The sequence below is a fragment of the Symphalangus syndactylus genome, chromosome 13 (genome assembly GCF_028878055.3).
Source record: "Symphalangus syndactylus isolate Jambi chromosome 13, NHGRI_mSymSyn1-v2.1_pri, whole genome shotgun sequence".
NCBI classification, from domain to species: Eukaryota; Metazoa; Chordata; class Mammalia; order Primates; family Hylobatidae; genus Symphalangus; species Symphalangus syndactylus.
In genome coordinates, this window is record NC_072435.2 from 27226405 (window position 1) to 27232404 (window position 6000).

Sequence of the window (6000 nt, forward strand, 5' to 3'; positions counted from 1 at the left end):
CGTCTTGGCTTCCTCCGTCTGTACAGTGACAGGCGTAACAATACCAGAGGTACTCACGAGCTCTCCCATGGCTAGGGGAAGGTGTCAGCGAGTTAATTCTCGTGAAATGTGTTCAAATCATGTTGGACACACACATCAGTGTGCAAATGAACTTGATAGTGGCCTTGGGAGACAACAGAAGGAAGAGTTATGAGTGTGGAGTGGAGGTTCGGACAGTCCTGGAGTCTCTGCTGCCTCCTGCACCTACCAGCTGTGGGACCTTGGACAAGCCGCCTCCTCGCTCAGCCTCAGTTTCCCTGTCTGTAAAATGCGGACAAAATAGTGCCTCTCCCGAGGAGTCCAGACTTTCCATGACCTCACTACCCCCAATGTCTATTCTCCCTTCACCCACTTGGCCCCTCACTGACCCTCTTGCAGTTTCCAAACCTACAGACCCCTCCACTGCAGGGAGGTCCTTGCTGCCACCTTTTCATAGACCCTCATAACTTGTAATGTCGTATATTGTATTTATTTACTTTCTTTTTCTTCCAGAATATAGAGATCAGTAGGGCAAAGATTTTTTTGGAAGGGGTATCTATTGTTTTCATTGCTGTATCCCCTAGAACTATGAGGGTGTACATAGTAGGTCCTTGATAAATACTTGCTGAAAAGAGGTGGGGGAGAAAAGGAAGGCAGATGGGAGAAGAGGGAGGGATGAAGGGAAAGAGGGAGGAAAAGAAAGGGAAGACACTAACCCAGATGAAGAACTTGGCTGGTTAAACAGAATGTGGTCTATATACACAATGGAATAGCATTCAGCCTTAAAAAAGGAAAGAAATCCTGGCACATGCTACAACATGGATGAATATTGAGAACAATAGCTTGAGTGAAATAAGCCAGTCACAAGAGGACAAATATCATATGATTCCTTCTGGCCAGGTGCAGTGGCTCAGGCCTGTAATTCCAGCACTTTGAGAGGCTGAGGTGGGAGGAGAACCACTTGAGCCCAAGAGTTCAAGACCAGCCTGGGCTGCACAGTGAGACCCCATCTCTACAAAAAAAATTTTTAATTAGCTGGGTGTGATGGTGCGCATCTGTAGTCCCAGCTACTCAGGAGGCTGAGGTGGGAGGATCGCTTGAGCCCAGGAGGTTGTGGCTGCAGTGAGCTATGACTGCACCACTGCACTCCAGCCTGGGTGACAGAGTGAGACTTATCTCTTAAAAAAAAAAAATCCAATTCCTATTATGTCAGGTACCTAGACCTAGAGTAGTCAAATTCATAGAGACAGAAAGTCTAACGATTGTTGCTGGGGCTGGGGAAGGGAGAAGCAGGGAGTTATCATTTAGTGGGTGCAGAATTTGAGGACAGTGAAAACATCTGGGGGAGTTAGAGAGTAGTGATGGCTACACAGCAATGCGAATCTGCTGAGTCCCACTGAATTGTACTGAAAAATGGTTAAAATGCTAGATTTTATGCTTTTTTTTTTTTTTTTTTTTGAGATGGAGTCTCACTCTCTTGCCCAGGCTGGAGTGCAGTGGCATGATCTCGGCTCACTGCAACCTCTGCCTCCCGGTTTCAAGCGATTCTCCTGCATCAGCCTCCCAAGTAGCTGGGACTACAGGCGTGCGCCACCACGCCCAGCTAATTTCTTTTGTGTTTTAGTAGAGACAGGGTTTCATCGTTTTGCCCAGGCTGGTCTCAAACTCCTGAGTTCAGGCAATCCACCTGCCTCGGCTTCCCAAAGTGCTCGGATTACAGGCGTGAGCCACTGAGCTTGGCCTATGCTATGTTTATTTTACAACAATAAAAAATTGTAAAATTTTCTTAAAATTTAAACATTTTTAAAAAGGTCTCATCTGCCGGGCGCAGTGGCTCACGCCTGTAATCCCAGCACTTTGGGAGGCTGAGGCAGGTGGATCACCTGAGGTCAGGAGTTTGAGAGCAGCCTGGCCAACATGGCGAAATCCTGTCTCTGCTAAAAATGCAAAAATTAGCCAGGCATGGTAGTGGGCGCCCATAGTCCCAGCTACTCGAGATGCTGAGGCAACAGAATTGCTTTAACCTGGGAGGCAGAGGTTGCAGTGAGCCGAGATCCTGCCACTGCACTCCAGCCTGGGTGACAGAGTGAGACTCCATCTCAAAAAACAAAAAACAAAGAACAAAAAACAACCAAGGTTTCATCACAGTCCCTGGCTATGCTGAGCACAGAATACATGTTAACGATTGTTTTTGTTCCAAGTGCCATCCGGGTTTTCCTTTCTTATAAACAGCCATCACTGTCAACCACCCTTCTCCTCCCCTCACACCCAAGAGCTGTCCGCACCTATAGTCTCCTCTGCTCCGCCCAGCTTCCACCCCTACCACACCACAAAAAACCTTTCTCTCCAAAATCACCCATCACCTGTCTTCCTTCCAGAGGCATCTGACCCCCTCTGCCACTCCGTCGTTTAAAAAATGCTCTCTGGCTGGGCACAGTGGCTCACACCTGTAATCCCAGCACTTGGGGAGGCCAAGGCAGTCAAATCACTTCAGCCCTGGAGTTGGAGACCAACCTGGGCTACATCGTGAGACCCTGTCTCTACAAAAAAATACAAAAATTAACTGACTGTGGTAGCACGTGCCTGTAGTCCCAGCTACTCAGGAGGCTGAGGTGGGAGGATGGTTGAACCCAGGAGTTCGAGGCTGCAGTGAGCTGTGATTGCACCACTACACTCCAGCCTGGGCAACAGAGTGACACCTTGTTTAAAAAGAAAACAAAGCTCTCACCTTTCCTGACACTGCTCCCTCCTGGTGTCCCTCTTAGCTCTTCAATCACTCCTACCCCTGGAGTAACTGCTTCTCACTCCCTGAGCTGTGAATCTTCAGTGGGGCCTCTCACTGTGTACCCTCTCCCTAGGTGGGCTCCACACCGCTGGTATCCAGCACCGTCTGTGCCATGATGCCCCATCACTCTCCTGAGCTCCAGACCTGAGTATCCCGAAAGATTCTGCTCTCCCCTACTCACGATCACGCCACCATCCCCCATCACCCTCGGAGTAAAATTCTTGCCCCTGCAGCATCAGGGCCCTGCTCATCTTGGCCACTCCTCTCTCCTACACTCTGAGCTCTCTCACCATCCTGCTGCCCCACCATCCCTACTCGAAACCACTCACCTCCCTCCTATCCTCTCCACACACTGTCCGTCCTCCCTGGCAAACTCCTATTCATCTGCAGGAACCTGCTAAGACTGCCCCTCCTCCTGGAACCCTTTCCCACACCTGAGGCTCCATCCAGCCCCTCAGCCTCCTCCAGGGGAGCACACATGACACCAGATGGAGTTTCCTGTTGCCCCGCTGGCCTATTTCACCAGATCGTGAGTTCACAGAGGAGCAGCGACTGAGGCTCTGTGTTCATTCATTCATCAGATATTTATCGATTCCCATGGCACAGCAAACAAGACCGTGCCAAGCAGGTGGTGGAGTGGTGATCCAGATACCCTGGGAACCTAGAATGTGGTGGGAAGAGGACCCAGCAACCCGGCCACGGCACAGCAGGTGCTGAGGGCCGGGCTGGGGACGGCAAGTCCTTGGGAGACACGGGCGGTGAACCGGGCCTCATCAGCTGCATCTCCAGCTGTGTCCCTACCTTTGAGCTGGAGGCCTTGGGGAGTCTTCTAGGCATTCTGTGCCCTGGCTCAGCCTCTGCATAAACACAAGAACCCCCTCTTTATTTATTTGTTTGTTTGTTTGTTTTGCAATGGAGTCTCACTCTGTCACCCAGGCTGGAGTGCAGTGGCGCAATCTTGGCTCACTGCAACCTCTGCCTCCCAGGTTCAAGCGATTCTCCTGCCTCAGCCTCCTGAGTAGCTGGGGCTACAGGCACCCACCACCATGCCCGGCTCAGTTTTTTTGTATTTTTAGTAGAGACTGGGTTTCACCATGTTGGCCAGGCTGGTCTTGAACTCCTAACCTCAGGTGATCCACCCGCCTTGGCCTCCCAAAGTGCTGGGATTACAGGCGTGAGCCACCGCACCTGCCCCCCTGCCACCCTTTAACGAAAGGATTCTCTTGGATCCCAGGGATACAGTGGCATGAAGGAGCCACTCCCAGGCTCCTGGGGGGTTGACCAAGGCCTTCTGCTTAAGTAGTGTTCGTTTTAGGAACAGGGAGACATTCTGTTTACTAGGAAATTCTGTTTTATTTTTAACTTTTTCTTTTGAGATAATTACAGACTCACAGGAGACTGACTACACACACAGTGTAGGGAATCTCCCTCACCTACTTCTCCCCGTGGCGACACCTTGTGTAACTGTCATTCAGAATGGAAACCAGGAAATCAACACAGAAACCAAACTATTAACGAGACTACAGATCACACTGCGCGTTCATTTTTCACACGCATTTCTTTGCACGTGTGTGTGTGCATGTGGGCTTCTGTGTCTCTTTATCTCATGTGTAGAATCGTGTAATCACTGCCACATCCAGTGCAGAGCTGATTCGTCACCACAGAGCAGCTCCCTCCTGCCACCCCATCCCCGGGTCCCAAGAGAATCCTTTCTTAAAAGAGGGGATTCTTGACGGGTGTGGTGGCTCATGCCTGTAATCCTTGCACTTTGGGAGGCCAAGGAGGGTGGATCATTTGAGGTCAGGAGTTTGAGACCAGACTGGCCAACATGGTGAAACCCGGTCTTTACTAAAAATACAAAAAAATGAGCGGGGCATGGTGGTGGGTGCCTATAGCCCCAGCTACTCAGGAGGCTGAGGCAGGAGAATCGCTTGAACCCAGGAGGCAGAGGTTACAGTGAGCCGAGACTGAGCCACTTCACTCCAGCCTGGGCTAAAGAGCGAGACTCCGTCTCAAAAATAAATGAAATAAAATAAAATAAATAAACAAATAAATAAATAAAATAAATTTAAAAACAAAGAGGGGGTTCTTGTGTTGATGCAGAGGCTGAACCATGGCAGAGGAGGCCGGGAAGGCTCTCCAAGGCCTTCAGCTCAAAGCAGGGAGGCCCATAGTTAAACAGAAACAGTTCAGGAATCACAGAAAGGCACCTGGGGAGAGATGGTGAGTGGATCCAGACGCAGGTGCACAGACAGTGCGTCCCCAGGTGTAGAGACAGACCCAGGCCAAGCACCAGCTCAAAGAGCCAGCCTAGGCGGGTGCCCAGGTGGAGGGAGGCTGAGTCAGGCTGAGGCTGGGAAACAGTCGGGGTAGCCAAGGGAGGCAGGCAGCCTCCTGAGTCACCACGTGGCCCAGGTACGAGGCTGCCCAGGCCCAGAGACAGACACAAGCACTGGGGAATTTAAGGGGCTAGGGGAGGGGCTGAGGAGGGTAGGCCCTCCCCCAAAATGAGGATGGAACCCCCCAGCTCCAGAACCCCTCTGCAGGCTGGCCAGAATCCTTCCCCGTCTCATTCACTCTGTCTCCTGCTCTCTGCCGTCTCCTATTTTGAATTTCCAACCCCTTCTGTTAAGACTCTGTCCTTCTGTCTCTGAATCTCTGTCCCCTTCCCTTTCTGGGTCTCTGTCTCTCTCCCTCTGGGTCTCTGTCCCCCTCTCTGGGTCTCTGTCACTCTCTCTTTGCATCTCCAGCTCTCACTTTGTCTCTGTACCTGGCTCTTCCCCACACCTCTGCAGATCCCAAGCTGGGGGATGCCAGTTCTGGCACCAACCTTCCCGCTCCCTGCTGGGGCCTCTGCTCCCCCACCTCTCAGGAGTCGAAGGTGAGAAAGCAAGGTGGGCAGCTCCGCTCCAGGTCCAGGTATCTCCCGCCCACCTCCTACCCGTCCTGCATCCCATCCCTCCTCTCCATCTCTCCCTGGCGCTGCCATCTCTCATCTCTGCCTCTATCTCCTCTGTCATTATCCCCGTCCCCTGTAGGTGCCCATCCTTCCCGTCTCCCCTCTGCCATCGGCCTGCCTGTCCCATCCTCTTTCTCTTCCACGTCTCATGTCTGCACTGCCTTTGCCATCATCACTGTTGTTCTGCGTGTGTTTGTGTTGAGTGCCGCATGCTAGGGGCGTCTCAGCCTCTCTCCTC